A 20,097-nucleotide genomic window follows, 5' to 3' on the forward strand; every position below is an offset into this window, starting at 1 on the left:
AAGCTAATTGGTTTTAGCTCTCAGGACTTGAGCTGTTTTTCTTGGCAACAGTCAATCATGTTTCTTTGTGCTGTTTAAGAAAGCATGTTGCTAACTCCCATGTGGTTCTACTAGGCTAAATACATGACTGACACTATGTTATGTTGAAACAATACACAACATAAAATATACTAACAACATTTAAATGTTCTATGCTATGACTCAAATGACTGTATAAAACACAGTTAAGGGAGAAACATAATAAAATGAAGCTCAGAAGGCCCTAAAACAACAGTGTAACTTATAGCAGGATTTCTCACAGTCAGTGTTGGTGCTGTTTTGTTCACAGTGTTAGTATGTTGTTTCTCCATTCATAAAAAGCTTCCATTGACTTACACTAACATAACTCTGAAGTGATGTCTGTGTAATATTGTTCACAAATGCTCCACTAATGTTTATTTTCAATTATTTCCACTAATATTAGTGCCACCTCCTCTATTGTCTCACTCACCTCTCCTCACTCCTGAAGAGAGACCTCCCTGTTCTACTGTATGGGAACTGTTGTGTTTTACACACACACACACACACACACACACACACACACACACACACACACACACACACACACACACACACACACACACACACACACACACACACACACACACACACACACACACACACACACACACACACACACACACAGAGAGCGAGAACTCCTTGGGTTAAAGTGAAAGGGGTGAAATGTGTTTCATTGCACAACCCTAAAGGCTACAGTAAACAAATACTCTGATATCCTCTGCATTTACCATCCCTACAGGACTTAACATTAGTGATAATATCAATATAATAACTATATAGCACATTCTAGTATGATGTGAAATAGAGGTCGACCGATTAATCGGAATGGCCGATTAATTAGGGCCGATTTCAAGTTTTCATAACAATTGGAAATCGGTATTTTTGGACGCCGATTTGGCCGATTTTAGATTTAGTTTTAACTTTTTTATTTTTTTACTTTTTTTTTTTAGATCTTTATTTAACTCGGCAAGTCAGTTAAGAACACATTCTTAATTTCAATGACGGCCTAGGAACGGTGGGTTAACTGCCTTGTTCAGGGACAGAACGACAGATTTTTACCTTGTCAGCTCAGGGATTCAATCTTGCAACCTTACGGTTAACTAGTCCAACGCGCTAACCACCTGCTTTACATTGCACTCCACGAGGAGCCTGCCTGTTACGCAAATGCAGTAAGAAGCTAAGGTAAGTTGCTAGCTAGCATTAAACTTATCTTATAAAAAACAATCAATCAATCATAATCACTAGTTAACTACACATGGTTGATGATTTTACTAGTTTATCTAGCCTGTCCTGCGTTGCATATAATCGCTTAGGTACACGTTGCTCCAACCATAAACATCAATGCCTTTCTTAAAATCAATACACAAGTATAGATTTTTAAACCTGCATATTTAGCTAAAAGAAATCCAGGTTAGCAGGCAATATTAACCAGGTGAAATTGTGTCATTTTGCGTTCATTGCACGCAGAGTCAGTGTATATGCAACAGTTTGGGTCGCCTGGCTCGTTGCGAACTAATTTGCCACAATTTTACGTAATTATGACATAACATTGAAGATTGTGCAATGTAACAGGAATAACGTTTTGTTTTCGAGATGATAGTTTCCGGATTCGACCATATTAATGACCTAAGGCTCGTATTTCTGTGTGTTATTATGTTATAATTAAGTCTATGATTTGATAGAGCAGTTTGACTGAGCGGTGGTAGGCAGCAGCAGGCTCGTAAGCATTCATTCAAAATAGCACTTTCGCGCATTTTACCAGCAGCTCTTCGCAATGCTTCAAGCATTGCGCTGTTTATGACTTCAAGCCTGTCAACTCCCGAGATTGGGCTGGTGTAACCGATGTGAAATGGCTAGCTAGTTAGCCGGGTGCGCGCTAATAGCGTTTCAAACGTCACTCGCTCTGAGACTTGGAGTAGTTGTTTCCCCTTCCACTACGTGGGTAACGCTGCTTCGAGGGTGGCTGTTGTCGATGTTTTCCTGGTTCAAGCCCAGGTAGGAGCGAGGAGAGGGACGGAAGCTATACTGTTACACTGGCAAGACTAAAGTGCCTATAAGAACATCCAATAGTCAAAGGTATATGAAATACAAATCGTATATAGAGAAATAGTCCTATAATATCTACAACCTAAAACAACTTACCTGGGAATATTGAAGACTCATGTTAAAAGGAACCACCAGCTTTCATATGTTCTCATGTTCTGAGCAAGGAACTTAAACGTTAGCTTTTTTACATGGCACATATTGCACTTTTACTTTCTTCTCCAACACTTTGTTTTTGCATTATTTAAACCAAATTGAACATTTCATTATTTATTTGAAGCTAAATTGATTTTATTGATGTATTATATTAAGTTAAAATAAGTGTTCATTCAGTATTGTTGTAATTGTCATTATTACAAATAAATAAATAAAATCAGCCGATTAACCGGTATCGGCTTTTTTTTGGCCCTCCAATAATCGGTATCGGTATCGGCGTTGAAGAATCATAATCGGTCGACCTCTAATGTGAAAGTGTTTTAGCAGTCTGTATTGCATCATATGTGTTCATCTGCACTCTGAAGTTTGAATGTGGGTTATCCAACACGACAGAATGTCAACATCGGAACCAACAATAGCCTGCTTTGAGATGTTATCGCTGTTATAGCTTTCGAGCATAACAGCAGCATATGCTTATCTCTATATAATTACATGAAAAACTCACATTAATTAAGCATAAGTTATTAACTGATTAATCGTTATGATTGCTATAGAGGCCCCTGACATACTTCCATACATGCTAACGTGAGAATCCATCTAATCTGAGATGATTAGATGAATAGTGATAGAACACATCTTACAGGTTTAAATAGCTATCATACATCATCCACAAGAACATTTTAATCCATGCCAAAAAAGTAAAGGAAGGTAAGGAGGTAAAGAAACCCAACACCCAGTCCATTCTTAGTAGTGTACAGTGACTATTTGATCCTGTGCCTGAGGAAAGGCTGTAGTTCCTGTGCTAATGTGCCTCCTAATAAATCCTATACATCATCCTGACAAAGCTCTTTGGTCGGATCCAATGACCTATAACAGCTTTAGGGGACTTTTCAGTATAACTGGACTTGGTTAGGGGACATTTCAACGGTGACTCTTTTTTGGAGACCATTTATCATGCAAACATCAGATAAAAAATAGCTGCAATCCAAGAACTAACTTCCCCCGAAAACCTTAATGCATTCAATCAATACAGGGTGAGGTTCCAAAGGGATGATATTACAACAGAATTCCTTCAGTTGAGCTTTTACAGGAAAACCTACTCAGTGCTGGAAACCAGAGGGAAAGTATCAGGTTCCAGCCCTGTGGTCCTTGTGCACTCTGGCAGAGATGAGACTGTTATATGATGACAGAGCTGTTATCTGTAGCCCAGTGCTGTAGTGGTAAGACAATACTACGGTCTATGATAATAGACATGTGCTGCTGTTATTAGAGGCTCATTTCATGTTTACTGTAGCGATTTAATCTTCCGTTATGTATAAATGTGAGAGCCCTCAGGTCAGTGCAGAAGATTGCTTGTGTGTGTGTGTGTGTGTGTGTGTGTGTGTGTGTGTGTGTGTGTGTGTGTGTGTGTGTGTGTGTGTGTGTGTGTGTGTGTGTGTGTGTGTGTGTGTGTGTGTGTGTGTGTGTGTGTGTAACCCTACGCACCTGAGAGGGTTAGGCCGACGGACAGTAACAGGACAGGTAAACCTAAACACTAAACATCCTGAGAGCTACACTGATAGGATTAATCGCCTGTGACTAAAAGGACTGACAGGTCTGAGTGCTGCATTTACATCAGCCCAATGGCCTGAGGAGACAGCCATACTTCTTCAACACTCATTACACTTACTCCTGCTAGGGGATGGGCAACTCCCATCCTGGAGAGCTAAAGGGTGTTTCAGGCTTTTGTAGGACATTATTAGCTGAATGGTGATAAGCAGGTCATGGACCTGAGGGAACTGACTTTCTGCCATATTGCTTTCTGTGAAGGGGAGTGAATAAGGGGAAATAGAAGTAGACATAATGATATATAAGAACTGCAACGCTGCTGGGTTTTTCACGCTCAACAGTTTCCCATGTGTATCAAGAATAGTCCACCACCCAAAGGACATCCAGCTAACTTCACATAACTGTGAGAACCATTGGAGTCAACATGGGCCGCTTCGACAGCTTGCAGTCCGTTCCCCGACAAATTGAGGCAGTTCTGGCGTGCAAAAGGGGTTGCAACACAATATCAGGAAGGTGTTCCTAATGTTTTGTACACTCAATGTATAAAGAGAGAGAAGGAGGACAGACAGGAAGGAATGAGAGCCAGCAGGGCTGTTCTGTGCCACTTGGATGTTGTAGACTCTGAGCACACACACACTCATTTTCACGCATACATGCACACATACACACACAAATGTGCACACACATAAACACGTGCACACACACACACACACACACACACACACACACACACACACACACACACACACACACACACACACACACACACACACACACACACACACACACCCACACACACACACACCATCTCATCTAAGGTACCCCTCTCTGTTTGCGTAAAGGGATATAAAATCATAACCATATAAGGACATGCTATTACCACCAGTCAGATAACTTCCAACTGCAGAGGTGATTCTAGGTATTTAACCTCCTGACAAAAAACAAAATACTCTAACACAAAACATAACAGATTACAGTTCCGTTGGCTCAACATTCCAAAATCCTGATATGCTATTGATAAAATGTCAGTGCAGATTCTATAATTATTACACAAACATGCACGCACACACACACCTTCCACCCCTGACCAGGAGAGCTCTGAGAGAGTGGGAATGCTTTCAGCCCAGTCCAGGAAAACGTTCAGCCATAAAACCCATGACGCTGTCACACAGCTCAGGAATGGTGCTGAGGGCCATTCTAAACACAGCAGAATATTGATGCGTACTGGAGCCTGTCCAGCACAGCTGGATATATTGTAGCATTGATGTTTTATTTCAGAAAAGCAGGTGTGAAATGGCCTCTTCATTGCTATCAATTTTACCTCTTCCAAAAGGTAAATATTTTCAAACACAAATGTCTGTATCAGAATCAACCTCCAGTCCTTTGCTTGCACCCTGTCCCTGCCACTGTGTGTCTGTGCTTGCGTGTTGTATGTCTATGCCTGTGCATACACTAATCAGTCTTAAGCATGTCTGACAAAGCATGGTCAGTGAGGCAATGATTGGCTGCTGTTTAAAGAGTCCAATCACAGGAGGTTTTCTCTGTTGTCTTTCTGAGGCGAAACGGCAGAAAATTTGCCAGCATTTATTTAGCTACGTCTCCTCTGACTGACACTACTGCCAGACAGAGGAGAGCAATCACCATCCTCATACCTCTCTGTCTCTTTCTCTCTTGATCATTCTGTCTCTGTCACTTTCTCTCTTGGTCTATCTGTCTCTGTCTCTTTCTCTCTTGGTCTATCTGTCTCTGTCTCTCTTGCTCTCTCTGGTCTATCTGTCTCTTTCTCTCTTGATCTATCTGTCTCTATCTCTTTCTCTCTTGATCTATCTGTCTCTATCTCTTTCTCTCTTGGTCTATCTGTCTCTGTCTCTTTCTCTCTTGGTCTATCTGTCTCTGTCTCTTTCTCTCTTGGTCTATCTGTCTCTGTCTCTTTCTCTCTTGGTCTATCTGTCTCTGTCTCTTTCTCTCTTGGTCTATCTGTCTCTGTCTCTTTCTCTCTTGGTCTATCTGTCTCTTTCTCTCTTGATCTATCTGTCTCTATCTCTTTCTCTCTTGGTCTATCTGTCTCTTTCTCTCTTGATCTATCTGTCTCTATCTGTCTCTCTCTTTCTCTCTTGATCTTTCTGTCTCTTTCTCTCTTTATCTTTCTGTCTCTCTCTTTCTCTCTTGATCTTTCTGTCTCTCGTCTCTTTCTCGCTCTTTCTCTCGTTGATCTTTCTGTCTCTGTCTCTCTTGAACTTTCTGTCTCTGCCTCTTTCTCTCTTGATCTTTCTCTGTGTCTCTTTCTCTCTTGATCTTTGTCTCTCTCTCTCTTGCTCTGTTGATCTCTCTGTCTCTTTCTCTCTTGATCTTTCTCTCTTTCTTTCTCTCTCTGTTCTTTCTCTCTCTGCATCTTTCTGTCTTGATCTTTCTGTCTCTGTCTCTCTTGATTCTCTGTCTCTCTTTCTCTCTTGATTTCTGTCTCTCTCTTTCTCTCTTGATCTTTCTCTCTTTCTCTCTCTGCTCTTTCTTTCTCTCTTGATCTTTCTGTCTTGATCTTTCTGTCTCTTTCTCTCTTGATCTTTCTCTCTCTCTCTTGATCTTTCTCTCTCTCTCTTGATCTTTCTCTATCTGTGTCTTTCTCTCTTGATCTTTCTGTCTTTCTTCCTCTCTTGATCTTTCTGTCTCTCTCTCTTTCTCTCTTCCTCCCTGTTTCTCTCTCCCTCTCTTTCTCTCATTCTCTCTCTCTGCCTACCCTGTGTCCTGGTAGGGTCTGCAGAGCTGAAGTACAGCTATATAGCTGGGAGCAGGCTGGCCTGGGATGGCTAGAATAACGAGGTAGCAGGTTATGACTGCGTCTATATCCTGCCCTGCCTGTTACACTGACCACAGGGTGTCAGAGAGCTTCAAAACAGACACTGTGTGTGTGTGTGTGTGTGTGTGTGTGTGTGTGTGTGTGTGTGTGTGTGTGTGTGTGTGTGTGTGTGTGTGTGTGTGTGTGTGTGTAACATTATGAAAACTGTTACCAAGCACACACATATGTAACCAAAGAAAAACAATGAATCATTATACTTATAAAATATTATGAACTATTATATTATTCCTTTGTCAATCTTCTGCCATGCTGCCTCTTTGAGCTTTTTTTAAGGAAAAACTTCAGCTCTACTTCAGATTTTGACAGAAGGGTATTAAGCCACTGAGTCAACACAGTGACCAGACAGTACCACACCCACCCACACACACACACACACACACACACACACACACACACACACACACACACACACACACACACACACACACACACACACACACACACACACACACACACACACACACACACACACACACACACACACACACAGAGACCAGACAGACACACAACCTCAGGACACAGAACATTAGCACTGAGGTGTGAGAAAAAGTGTGTAGCGAGGAGGAGAGTTTACTACTGTCAGAAGACTGTCAGAATGTCCTCATACCAAACTCCTCTTAAACATTCTGTCTGTCTCTCTGAAATACTCCTTATACCCCAGTGGACTAAATATTTTCATCCACATCGTATGCAGTATTTATGGACTGTGAGAGATAAAGACAACACTATATCATAAAGAGAAATAAATATGTATACCATATGAGGCTTATCCAATGTTCAACACCTGGCTCATGAAAGCCTAGTTTTATGAGAACTATCCAGCTGTTCTACTTCTAGCTAGGTTATACAAATCAAATTCTACAAGCTTTGTCCTACACCTCTGTAGCTTCGGAACACACCACTTGTTAGTAAACCAATCTAAACCTTGTCAGTAAACTGTTTGTGTGCTTATCTTGTAGGCCGATTGTTTTGTGAGAAATAGTTAGTCGTGGAAACCCGATGTTGAATTGCAATGAATTCTAAGTAGGGCAGAAATTAGCTTTTGAATCAGGAACGTTTCCTCTCATGACCTCTAGATGCCAGAACGTCGAATGAAATGATATGTTAACTTACTTTACAGGTTGTCCATGCGGTTGGTCTATTTGGCGGTAGGAATGTGTGTCAATATATCCACAGGAACGTATAATTACATATTTTCAAAGTGGTGGTAGTGCATTCAGATTCCCTACACCTGAAGCATGTGCAGAGCCATGTAAACATGCTTACGACCTAGGCAAGTATGCATGCGTCACCTGCATGTCTTTTCATCTTGTGTGCATGCTTCAGGTAAAATAAATCTGAACGCACTACCAAGCGCTTTGAAAAGTTGGTGTAATTATACTTTCCTGTGGATATATTGTCTCACTTTCCCACTGCCAAAAGGACCAACCGCACAGACAAACTGTAAAGTACTGTACATTAAAATATGATTTGATTCAACATTCTGGATTGTAGAGGTCGTGAGAGAAAACATGTTTGCCAATGTCGGGTTTCCAGACAAGAAGTGCTCTAGCTGTGCCATTAGTCATAATTCAATATGCAGCAGTTAAGAGCTGATGGCAAACTGATGAGGCTATGAAGACATCAAAACATTCTGCTTACAAAACACATTGCCTAAAATACCAACACCCAATGAAATATGTACCTAACAACACGTGCATTTGGCTATTCATCGTACACTTTTCTAACCAGATTAATTATTTGCATTATGCATGGTCAAGTTCTACACGAATTTTCACATACATGTAGCGTTGACTTATTGTTAATCGAGCCTAATAAATAAAATAAAATAATCCATAATTCTTTATCAATTTACCTGTTCTCAACGTGGTCTTGTCGCTCCTGGAGTAGGATTCCTCCCGTGCGTAATGATGACAGGAGCAGACGACCCAGGAGCGCTGTTTAAGAACTCACACAAAACTCAGCAACAACTTTCCCTAAACCTTTCATTGACGCGCACTGCCCTCTCCAAACAATAAAACAGTCAAAGGGTTAGCTGGGTTATATCACAGCAGCAATAAAAGTCGCACAAACTAAATTGCCCCGATATTTCCCCGCCCTTCCTTTTTATTAAACTCTGAGCGGTTTGACGCACGCTCGGTAGTCTCCGCCACAGCGATGAACTCTGTGCACTCCACTTGTGCATGCTGGATGGATAGAGGGATGAGTTGGATGTGCGGCGTTTTGCCTCAAGGGAAGTGGGGATGGCAAACCCCCACTCAATAGAAAAAATGCTTATGTTATAGGTAATAATAAACTGGACTGCTGTATAACCTCTGCTGTATAACCTCCAAAACACATTGATTTTAATATATTTAAACTAGGGCTCTATTCAATCAAATCCGCTTTAGCCAACATACACATAACGGTTGTTTTGGCACTGTTGGAGGTGGAACTGTGTTAGAGCTGTCAAATCCACAAGAAGCTCCTGGCATTATACCTAAAGTTGACATTGTCACTGGCTGCATGGAGACAAATTAAGAGAAATCCAATGCAGCCTTGTTCGGACACAGGAATGTGAGATGTAATCTACACCTGATTAGACTGATATAAATCCTAATTATTTAATTAAATTATGTTTTAATTGGAGCATCATTATTAGCCTAAACTTTCTCATTCAGAACTTCTAATGCCAGTGGGATGGGTGTGGCTTCATGATAATGATCAAGAGCAGTTGCTCACCCATTTGACAGCTTCAATGCAGTTACACCTCTGACACGACCGACATTTTCAGATATGTGGGTGTCAGCTATCGCTCGTTAACTTTTGATCTGATTGAATCTAGGCACCACTCTGTTTTAAACCTACACTCAAAAAATGCTGGGTTAATAGCAACCCAGCTCTGGGTAAATAGTGTACAGAACCAACCAGGACTTAGAGGTAGATGTAACTTAGTAAATGTAAATCTGTATCCCTCCATTTAGTATGATACAGTATGTTAGTTCGCATGGATGTCCATCGTGATATGTTAGGAATTACAATTCGTATGATATGTTACGAATTGCAATTTGTACAATATGTTATGCATTTGCAATACATATGATATGTTATGAATTCCAATTTGTTGTGGCTAACATTAGCTATGTGGATAGCGCTAATGTAACCTATGTGGCTAATGTTAGCTAGGCTAGGGGTTAGGGGTTAAGTATAGGGTTAGGAGTTAGGTTAAAGGGTTAAAAGAAGGCAAAGACACTTTTGTAGCTTTAATGAGCCTTACAAAACAGTATGATTTACTCAAGTGCCTATGCATATCCCAATGTTGGGAGAGTTACCACTTTGTTATAAAATTTCAATAATAATGTTACTACTACCCGATAGTTATTTTGGCCAGGTGTGAGAGCAAATGTCATTCCGGTTCATGTTAAGTTTGTACACTGCAAAGTTCACTTTTCATTCAATATTTTTGCACATTATATATGTGACTCATTTCAGGAAACTAGGCGTATGTTGAGCGACATTACTTCACAGGAGAGGCATTTGAATGTCATTTTGTGGGATGAAATTCCTTCTGGAACATGTAAACTTTCATGTTAATAACAAACCTGTATGCCGTCTGTAAATATGAATAAAATAGTTAAATTATGAGCCTAGTTGGTTTAGTGACAAAAAAAAGCCAGGAGCCTTCACGCTAGCCATGATTGGCTGAGATAATGGATGAGTTTGGATTAGGCTGCCATGTAGCAGGATTCTGTCTATAACATAGACTCAGTGTGTGTACGTAATCCTTTCTAACGCAGCTTTTTTTAGTAAAGATATCACAAAGAACTGCAAAAGTGTTGCTAAAGCTCTCAACTTTCTGGAGGACCGAGTTTTGAAATCAGTAGAATGCCTGGTGGAAGTAGAGTATGATAGCTAACAGGCGATTGATTGCAAATGCGGAGGGAGTCGAAAAGAGAACACAGAAGGCTGTTGTTTAAAACACCTGTCTTCAGATGACATCTTCAAACTAAGGGCAACCATGGCAACCATGACAGAGAGGGAGAAGTGTTTAACAATGTGTATAGGTAAGAGAGTCTGGCTAACTACATTTTCAGATATTATTTCTAATTTGGTCAGAAAGTCATTACCATTGCAAGTTAGTGTACTGTTAGCTAGCTGTCTAATGTTAGCTGGCTGGCTGGCTCGCTAGCTAACGTTACATGTATGATCTGTGTAGTAATATTATTCGTATCTCAGAGCGATTTGCATTGCTAGATATAGCCTAATGTTAGCTAACTAGCTAACATTGAACCTAGTTGATGGTTAGCTTTAGCTACCTGAAGATTCATGCAGGGTAGTACCATTATGAGTTGGGATTATGGTTCATTGTTTAGCTACCTAGCTAGCTACATGTCTAAACAAAAGACTCCACTATGCAAGTAACCATTTCACTGTACCTTTTACACCTTCTGTATCCTGTGCATGTGACATACAAACATTGATTTTATTTTATATTTGTGTTTACCAGAGACAGTAATGTGAAGAACAACATGACCTGCAACGAAGTCAAATTAGGATATAACGTTAGGCCAACGAGACCATGTCCAAGTTCTGAAATTCTCTGGTAGAATGCCCTGCTTTTATTTCATCACACTTACAACCATAAGCTATTTTCTGTAATTAGCTTGCCAATAACTTGTAAACAATGATCTTGTTGTGAGTTTATTTTCCTGTAATAATGAATACAAATTAGCTAAAGTTAAGACGTTGTCAGATATATGATATGGTCATTATTTGAACTGGCTAGCCAGCTAACTTAACGTTAGGAAGCTAGCTAACAAGTTAGAAACGATTAAAAACATTGTTTAGAAAGTTGCTTTTAGTTCCCTGGTTTGCTTGATTGAAATATACATAGATGTAAACGGATGGGGAGAAACTAAAGCCCTGCGCCAAAGTTGGCACCTCCATTCTCTCTGGGTATGAACACAGATGGAAGAGGAAGCGAGACACCTCACTCACTGTTTTTTTAAATGAATTTTTCTGGTTCAATGAAAGTGAATGATCTAAGTAGACCAGATGCAGCTGCTATTGCATTGGTGTCTATAGGAGACACACCCAGTAAACATGACCGATTAACCTAACAAACAGAAGCAAGGTGAATGGTAGCCCTACTGCCTCCAGATGGCGCTATTATTCCTTACATCGTTGGTCATTCTGGAGTCGTACTCTAATGTGTGTCCTCCGTCGGCTGGTTTGTATTTAAAACATACTCCGTTCAGACTGCAAAGGCCTTGGTTTCCTCCTTAATTAACCTCTTGGGGCTAGGTGGGACGCTAGCGTGCCACCCGTGGTGCACTCCATCAACAGCAGGTGCATTTCAAGAGCGGCAAATTTGAATCCAAATAAATGTCAAAATTCAAATTTTTCAAAAATACAACTATTTTACACCATTTGAAAGATAAACATCTCCTTAATCTAACCACGTTTTACGATTTCAAAAAGGTTTTACGGCGAAAGCATAAATTTAGAGTATGTTAGGACAGTACATTTACAAGAGTTGTGTGTAATGTTTTGTCAAGTCAAAGACAGGGTCACCAAAACCATAAAACCAGCTAAAATGATGCACTAACCTTTTACAATCTCCATCAGATGACACTCCTAGGACATTATGTTAGACAATGCATGCATTTTTAGTTCTATCAAGTTCATATTTATATCCAAAAACAGCGTTTTACTATGGCATTGATGTTGAGGAAATCGTTTCCCTCCAATAACCGGCAGTCAAGTCAGCGTAACAAATTAAATAATTAAAATTAGAAAACATTGGTAAAATATTATATTGTCATTTAAAGAATTATAGATTTACATCTCTTGAACGCAATCAACTTGCCAGATTTAAAAATAACCTTACTGGGAAATCACACTTTGCAATAATCTGAGCACTGCGCCCAGAAAAATACGCGTTGCGATACAGACTAGACGTCATGTTGGGGAGATCTAAAATCGAAAATACTATGTAAATAATCCATTACCTTTGATTCTCTTCATCAGATGTCACTTCCAGGTATCACAGGTCCATAACGAATGTAGTTTTGTTCAAAAAAGCTCATCATTTATGTCCAAAAATCTCCGTCTCGTTAGCACATGATGTAAGCCAGCCGGACTTCTCGTCATGAACGAGGGGAAAAAATATATTTCCGTTCGTTCAAACATGTCAAACGTTGTATAGCATAAATCATTAGGGCCTTTTTTAACCAGAACATGAATAATATTCAAGGTGGACGAATGCATACTCTTTTATAACGTATTGGAACGAGGGTACCCAACATGAACTCGCGCGCCAGGTGTCTAATGGGACATCATCGTTCCATGGCTCTTGTTCGGTCAGATCTCCCTCCAGAAGACTCAAAACACTTTGTAAAGGCTGGTGACATCTAGTGGAAGCAATAGGAAGTGCCAAAATATTCCTAAACCCCTGTGTTTTTCAATGGGATAGGTTTAAAGTCAATACAACACATCAGGTATCCACTTCCTGTCAGAAAATGTCTCAGGGTTTTGCCTGCCAAATGAGTTCTGTTATACTCACAGACACCATTCAAACAGTTTTGGAAACTTTAGAGTGTTTTCTATCCATATATAATAAGTATATGCATATTCTAGTTACTGGGTAGGATTAGTAACCAGATTAAATCGGGTACATTTTTTTTATCCAGACGTGCAAATGCTGCCCCCTAGACCCAACAGGTTAACTCTATTTAATGATGAGAAAGCGGAATAAAACTGAGGAAACATGCGTACTGTCTTAATAAAACACGATTTTCCACAACCATGCCAGAGTGGCTAATGCTACTTGCTTATTTTGCACACCAGCTTCAGCCACGGGTAAACAACAGACTGCTGCAACCTGATTGGCTGAACACGGTGTACAACATCGGGAAGTACCATTAGCCACTCTACTGTAGCATGGCGGTGTAAAATGGTGCTTTATTAACTTCTCTAGGGTAGGGGGCAGTATTTTGACGTCCGGATGAAAGGCGTGCCCAAATTTAACTGCCTGCTACTCAGGCTCAGAAGGTAGGATATGCATATTATTAGTAGATTTGGATAGAAAACACTCTGAAGTTTCTAAAACTGTTTGAATGATGTCTGTGAGTATAACAGAACTCATATGGCAGGCAAAAACCTGAGAAAAAAACAACCAGGAAGTGTGGAAATCTGAGGCTTGTAGTTTTTTAAGTGATTGCCTATACAGTACACAGTGACTTAGGGTTCATTTTCACTTCCTAAGGCTTCCACTAGATGTCAACAGTCTTTAGAACATTGTTTCATGCTTCTACTGTGAATATGGAACGAACAGGAGGGCCTGGAGTCAGATGAGTGAGGAAATGACATGAGCTCAGAGGCATGCGCTCACGTGAGTGTGAGCTGTGTTCCTTTTCTTTTCTGAAGAAGAATTGTCCGGTTGGAATATTACTGAAGATTTATGTTAAAAACATCCTAAAGACTGATGCTATAAATCGTTTGACATATTTCTACGAACGTAAATATAACTTTTTTTTGACTTTTCGTCCTGACATTTTTGCGCGCTTCCTGCATTTGGAGTAGTGGACTGAACGAGCAAACAAAAAGGAGATATTTGGACATAAATGATGGACTTTATTGAACAAAACAAACATTTATTGTGGACCTGGGATTCCTGGGAGTGCATTCTGATGAAGATCATCAAAGGTAAGTTAATATTTATAATATTATTTCTGAGTTTTATTGACTCCACAAAATGGCGGGTTTAGTTTCGTGTCTGAACGCTGTACTCAGATTATTGCAAAGTGTGCTTTCGCTGTAAAGTTTTTTTGAAATCTGACACAGTGGTTGCATTAAGGAGAAGTGTATCTATAATTCTTTGAATTACAGTTTAATATTTTATCAACGTTTATGATGAGTATTTCAGTAAATTGATGTGCTCATTCACCGTAAGTTTTGGGAGGCAAAACATTTCTGAACATTACACGCCAATGTAAAATGGGGTTTTTGTATATAAATATGAACTTTATCGAGCAAAACATACATGTATTGTGTAACATGAAGTCCTATGAGTGCCATCTGATGAAGATCGTCAAAGGTTAGTGATTAATTTTAGCTGTATTTTGGGTTTTTGTGACGCCTCTCCTTGCTTGGAAAATGGCTGTGTGGTTTTTCTTGTCAAGGTGATGTCCTAACATAATCTAATGCTATGCTTTCACCGTGAAGCCTTTTTGAAATTGGACAATGTGGTTGGATTAACGAGAAGATTATCTTTAAAATGGTGTAAAATACTTGTATGCGTGAGAAATTTGAATTATGAGATTTTTGTTGTTTTGAATTTGGCGCCATGCTATTTCACTGGCTGTTGAATAGTGTGTCCCGCAGGTGGGACGGTCACGTCCCACATACCCAAGAGAGGTTAACTCGATTTGAAAGCCAGTCTGCCTAAAAAAACAGGGGACATATCCGATCTGTAGACAAAACGACGCCTGTGCACCCTGAATGGAGGATGTTCTATACTTAAGTGGTCGCCGGGGATAGGAGTGTATGTATTTTTATTTTTTTTTGGCCCACCCCTCAGCTTCCCTCAACCGCTCCCATCTATCCCTGAACACCATACAATTTTGATTAGCCATATATTTTTCAACTGTACTGTGATGCTTCACAAAATCCTGAACCTTTCTGTTCGCATTGTATTGCAGATTGTAAATTAAAGGTAACATGTTTTGCTAAGAGTATTATTATATTATTGATCGATTGACTATGACTTTTCAAATCATCCAGCAGTGCCATTTGCAGAGCGAGCTCCAGGTACATATTTAATATAAATTCTTCAGCCATTCCTGTACCTGCGACAAAAACATATAGGATAGGAGTGTATTACTGGCTGGGCACATTAAAGCAGGATACCAAGATGACCAACGACGTAAGGAATAATTGCGCCATCTGGTGGCAATAAGGCTATGTGAACGGCGCTGTGCATATCTCTAACCACATAGCAATTGATAAAGTCAGAAAATGACAAGAGAGGTACTTGACTACAACCTACAAGGAAAAAGAAAGCAGGGAAGACCTTAAACCTACTGGAGACACTCCACTCTACATGAATGGAGTAAAGCGGGGTTCTCCTGGCAAGAGACAAAAGCCCTCGTTCAGAAGAGAGCGAGGTGGAGAGCCATGGTCTTCGCCCTAGTATGCAGCTAAGGGGGGCAAGAGGATTGAATGAAGTGTCATAATTTGAAAATGACTTTGATGATTATATAACTATTACTGGGATAATTATACAGCATAATAGCAAACGAATGTTTATACATTCGGCAACAACTTAATTGAATGGAATTTTCACACTAAGCTAGGCCGGTGCCAAGCTGCATTGTCACATCCTCTCTAGCATGTTCCTCTGCCCCCTACTGTTTCTTCTTCTACGGGGTGTATTCCTGCAGTCTTCCTCAGAGGTGCAGGTTAGAGATTACAGCTGTGTTAGGGAGGAGATCCTCAGAGGCCTGTCTTTGGCCTGCCTGTCTTCCTGGTTCACTGGGTTCCCTAGAGGAGCCGTAACTTGATGTATTAGACACACACGGTAGATATTTTGGCAGGCATCAGCATGTGGGGTGCAGACAATCACACACAGATGCCTCCTTAGGGTCTCACAGAAATATAGGTTGATATTGGTCAATATAGACTCACAAATACACACACACACACACATAGTATATACTTTGGCAGGCTTTTGGTAGGTGTGGCAAGGTTAGATAGAACTCTGATTTTCCCATGCGAAGAATAGTTTGTTTTGTAGTGAGGTGTGTGTGTGTGTGTATTCTTTGGCAGGTGTTTAAGAGCCAGAGACAGGTGTGGTGGGTCAGAGCTATGTCCTCCACTCACTGGTTCTGAGATTTATGACAGGGTGTGTGTGTGTGTGTGTGTGTGTGTGTGTTATGGGTGGGTGTGTGTGTACTCCTGCCCTTCCTCATGTCAACTCATCGCACATCAACATGGTTCCCTAGAGTATGGGTGTGCGTATGTGTGTGTCTTTGGTGTCATCAATGCCACTCACCCATGACAGTGCTGAAACACACACACGCACTCGCATTTCAACCTAACCTCACCCAAATGCTTCATAGATTTAGAATAAGAGAAAAGATCATAGTGGGGATTTCATTTCAACATGAGCCCACTGGGCAAAAACTGGTTGAATCAACATTGTTCAACGTCCTTTCAATGCAAAAAATCTATGTGATGACGTTGAATCAACGTGGAAAACTGATTGGATTTTCAAAAAGTAATCAGTCTTTTTTTCAACCAAATTGTACCCTAAATCCAATCATAAATCCAATCACGTTTTTATTTATTTCACGTTGAATTCACGTTTGTTGACAACTCAACCAAATTTAAATCAAAACTGCACTTTGAATTGATGCCTTTGCCCAGTGGGAAGGCATTGTGTGAACAAATCCTAAAACGCTTGCTGCCTAATCTCTGTTAACTAACACACTAACTAGAGGAGTGGTTCCCAAACTTTTTATAGTCCCGTACCCCTTCAAACATTCAACCTCCAGCTGCGTACCCCCTCTAGCACCAGGGTCAGCGCACTCTCAAATGTTGTTTTTTGCCATCATTGTAAGCCTCCCACACACACACACACTATATGACACATTTATTTAACATAATAATGAGTGTGAGTTTTTGTCACAAATCGGCTCGTGGGAAGTGACAAAGAGCTCTTATAGGACCAGGGCACAAATAACAATATAATAATAATCAATAATTTAGCTCTTTATTTAGCCATCTTACATATAAAACCTTATTTGTTCATCAAAAATTGTGAATAACTCACCACAGGTTAATGAGAAGGGTGTGCTTGAAAGGATGCACATAACTCTGCAATGTTGGGTTGTATTGGAGAGAGTCTCAGTCTTAAATCATTTTCCACACACAGTCTGTGCCTGTATTTCGTTTTCATGCTAGTGAGGGCTGAGAATCCACTCTCACATAGGTACATGGTTGCAAAGGGCATCAGTGTCTTAACAGCGCGATTTGCCAAGGCAAGAAAGTCTGAGCGCAGCCCTATCCAGAAATCATCTGGCAGTGGCTTTTGATTAAATTCAATTTTCACAGAACTGCTTGTTGCAATTTCGATGAGGCTCTCTTGTTCAGATATTGGTAAGTGGACTGGAGGCAGGGCATGAAAGTGATAACGAATCCATTTGTTTATGTCGTCTGTTTCGGGAAAGTACTTGCGTATTTATGCACCCAGCTCACTCAGGTGCTTCGCTATGTCACATTTGACATTGTCCGTAAGCTTGAGTTCATTTGCACACAAAAACATCATGCAATGATGGCCATCAACACGGTTCCCTAGAGTATGGGTGTGCGTATGTGTGTGTCTTTGGTGTCATCAATGCCACTCACCCATGACAGTGCTGAAACACACACACACTCGCATTTCAACCTAACCTCATAGATTTAGAATGAGAGAAAAGATCATAGTGGGGATTTCATTTCAACATGAGCCCACTGGGAAAAAAACTGGTTGAATCAACATTTTTTTCCACATCCTTTCAACCCAAAAAATCGATGTGATGATGTTGAATTAACGTGGAAAACTGTTTGGATTTTCAAAAAGTAATCTGTATTTTTTTCACCCAAATTGTACCCTAAATCCAATCATAAATCCAATCACATTTTTATTGATTTCACACTGACAACTCAACCAAATTTAAATCAAAACTGCACGTTGAACTGACGCATGTGTGTTGTCCTTGTTAAAGCAGACAGAAAAGAGCTCCAATTTCTTAATCATAGCCTCAATTTTGTCCCGCACATTGATATAGTTGCGGAGAGTCCCTGTAATCCTAGATTCAGATCATTCAGGCGAGAAAAAACATTACCCAGATAGGCCAGTCATGTGAGAAACTCGTCATTATGCAAGCGGTCAGACAAGTGAAAATTATGGTCAGTAAGGAAAACTTTAAGCTCGTCTCTCAGTTTAAAAAAACATGTCAATACTTTGCCCCTTGATAACCAGCACACTTCTGTATGTTGTTAAAGCGTTACATGGTCGCTGCCCATATCATTGCATAATGCAGAAAATACATGAGAGTTCAGGGGCCTTGTTTTAACAAAGTTAACCATTTTCACTGTAGTGTCCAAAACGTCTTTCAAGCTGTCAAGCATTCCCTTGGCAGAAAAAGCCTCTCGGTGGATGCTGCAGTGTACCCAAGTGGCGTCGGGAGCAACTGCTTGCACGCGCGTTACCACTCCACTATGTCTCCCTGTTATGGCTTTTGTACCATCAGTACAGATACCAACGCAGCTTTACCACCAAAGTCCATTTGATGTCACTAAGCTGTCCAGTACTATAAAAATATTCTCTCATATTGTCCTGGTTTCCAGTGGTTTGCAGAAGAGGATGTCTTCCTTAATTGACCCCACATAAACGTAACGGACATATACCAGGAGCTGTGCCAGGCCCGCCACATCTGTGTACTCATCCAGCTGTAACACATATAATTCACTGGCATGTATGCCAAGCAGTAATTGTTTCAAAACATCTCCTGCCATGTCACTGATGCGTTGTGAAACAATGTTGTTTGATGGAGACATTGTCTGTATAGTTTTTTGGGCTTTTTCCCCCAGCATTGTCCCAGCCATATCTGTGGCAGCAGGAAGAATTAAGTCCTCCACAATAGTATGGGGCTTGCCTGTCCTAGCCACTCGGTAGCTCCCCATGTAAGACGCTTCTAGCCCCTTCTTATTAATTAATGGTATCTGTTGCTTGAATACATGTCTTACTACTCGAAAGTTGTCTTTATTCTCGCTCAAAAAACTGTTTTGTTTCTAAATGTCTGTGCAAGAGTGAAGGTTTCCTGCGAGAGAGTAACGGTTAATGTGATTGGATGTTAATTATTTGACTAGGCTACCTGTATTTGACATTGTGTTGTTATTTTGCTGAACACTAGATGGTTTAATTTTATTTTTGGCAGTGAAACGAGGATACTCAGGCGAGAAAAAAACCTCACCCAAATGTATAGCCCCGTTGGAAAATATAAACGTACTGTTTGAAAATGTGAAAAAAACACACAAAAAAACATTGTTTTAACTTTTAATTTGAAAAAATGTGAATCACATTTTTATTTGGCGTACCCGCGACGAGAATCAAATATTGGAAGTGAACCGATGCGTTTACACAGAGTAGAAATAAATGCTGTTTATTACTTTTCTCCATAATGTTTAGCATCTGTAACTGAAAGGGAGCACTTCCAGGGGATCTGAACTGGGAGAATAAGTCATTTGAAGTCCTGAGCCAAATGTAGCCAATACTATATAACAATACCAGATCAGGGCTTATGTCCACAAAGCGTCTCAGAGTAGGAGTGCTGATCTAGGATCTGTCCATACAATCTTATTCATTATGAACTAAAAGTCCAAACTAATCCTAAATCAGAACTCCTACTCTG

General features: G+C 40.2%; 1 protein-coding gene across 2 annotated transcripts in view; it reads right to left on the bottom strand.

Moving 5' to 3' along the window:
* LOC106573452 (semaphorin-3D-like) overlaps window positions 1-8,832 on the bottom strand; it is a 70,213-nt gene extending 61,381 nt beyond the window's left edge. The window contains exon 1 of one of the 2 annotated variants that reach the window (XM_014148513.3): window positions 8,517-8,830. The gene's annotated coding sequence lies outside the window, so the exon portion shown is untranslated. Of the gene's footprint in view, window positions 1-8,516 lie in introns of both variants that reach the window. The other variant, XM_082962634.1, reaches the window with a different exon arrangement.
* Window positions 8,833-20,097: the final 11,265 nt, after the last annotated feature.

This window comes from Salmo salar, chromosome 16 (genome assembly GCF_965601325.2).
Source record: "Salmo salar chromosome 16, fSalSal1, whole genome shotgun sequence".
Classification (NCBI taxonomy): Eukaryota; Metazoa; Chordata; class Actinopteri; order Salmoniformes; family Salmonidae; genus Salmo; species Salmo salar.